Genomic DNA, 1,812 nt, shown 5'->3' on the forward strand with positions numbered 1-1,812 from the left:
TCTTTGGTTTCTTAGGTTATCCTCTGAAAATTGTAAATTATAGTATTGCAAGAATTGTGTTTATAATTATTTAGTGCTTAAGAGTTTTCTATTTGTTATTATATTATACTGGGAATACGATGTGTAAGTTTTAAGTTATATTTTATTAAAAACCAAACCTATATCTTTACCAACATTATGTGGAACACTCATACTCATGTTACCTGTATTAATCGATTAGAAACAGTCCACATAAAATGTGCATGTTTGAAATTACATATTATTTAAGTTAAATATAGATAAAAATAATTATGTGTATGATGATAAACTCCAACTAATATTTTATAAAACCTTTGATACTTAGATGCTTACAAAATTTTTAATGGTGGTGAATTGGTTTCTTTATTCAGTTTGAGACATAGAAAATATACTGTTAATATTAAGGTTTGAAAGTTCCAAACTATATGAACTATTGAATTTAACCCAATATTGTACAAATATTCGGTTAGGTGTATACCTATCTCCGTGAGATTATTATAACAGTTCATGCATAATTTTTATATTTTTACAGCTTACTTACCAACTTATCAAGTTTATGAAGCAAATGAATTAAATCGTTGTCGTTTTTACCTACAATTAAATACATAACAAGAAATTGTTTTAATAGTATATGCATGTTAAATCGCTTGGATCACTTTTAACTTTTTTAAAAAACTTTATTTTTTTTATTACAAATAATTTGTTTATTTCACTATCTTTTGCAATCTGGGAGTTTTTACTTTGAACTTCGATTTTTTAAGTTTAATTACTTATTTTAATATGACACAAAGTTGTGTGGCAACGCGACAATGAATTAGAGTGTATATGGCGATGCAACGACTAACTAAGGTGATATTGCTTTATTACCAGGCCTTTTTATAAGTTTGTTAGTTTTTAGTCAGCAAAAGCTGATGAGAAACAATTAAGTTTCTTAGAAGTCCTTGGCAACTTGACAATACTCCTTTGTTCTAATGTTTATCTTTATACAATACAATGTTGCATTATAGTTTGAAATAATTCTAAGTCTGAAATATATACAGTTAAATTTTCATATAACATGCATAACATTCTGTATAAATCAATTAGGATTTCTTGTAGATACAAAATAAACTTAAAATTATTAAAAAATGTTTTATTTCCTTATCGAAACCATTTACTAAGTATATTTTGGCAAATGTCAAAATTTGAAAAATAGTATAATAAAATAATAAATAAGAAATTGTCTGTATTTATTTTTGGCATTATAAATGTTATAATTTGGATATTTTGCCATAGTTTGAAGAAAAAAAAAACAAAAATAAACCCTTGTACCGAGAGGGACAGTCAAGTGTCAATACTGAAAACTTTTGCCTAATAGTGAGATGCCAGAGACATACATCTACATGTATAAGTCTGGTTACGCACTGGAAAAACAAATACACATCACAATAACACTGACGTTTATGAAACCTCTAGTTTCGTTATCAAAGCAGAAGTGAATTAGAAAAGTACTGAATATTAGTTTTTCGCTACATTTTCTGTTTAACTAAATAATCTGTTCTCAAAAGTATTGACACTTGACTATTCCTATTTGTATAAGGGTTTACTTTTAAAATAATATAATATAGAGGATATAAGTGAGAAGTCGTTTCCATACGATAGATGGCGCTGTAATCAGTTCACAAAGTATAAAGTGTTGCCTACTCATTAGGAGCTAAGTAGTAGTAAGCTTCCAAAACGTTACGTGGCGCTGTTTCGCGGTTTAGTGACAATATTAGGGACATTTCATTCTACGTTAGTACTATATTTTCTATG

This window comes from Anoplophora glabripennis, unplaced genomic scaffold, assembly GCF_000390285.2.
Source record: "Anoplophora glabripennis isolate ALB-LARVAE unplaced genomic scaffold, Agla_2.0 scaffold1541, whole genome shotgun sequence".
NCBI classification, from domain to species: Eukaryota; Metazoa; Arthropoda; class Insecta; order Coleoptera; family Cerambycidae; genus Anoplophora; species Anoplophora glabripennis.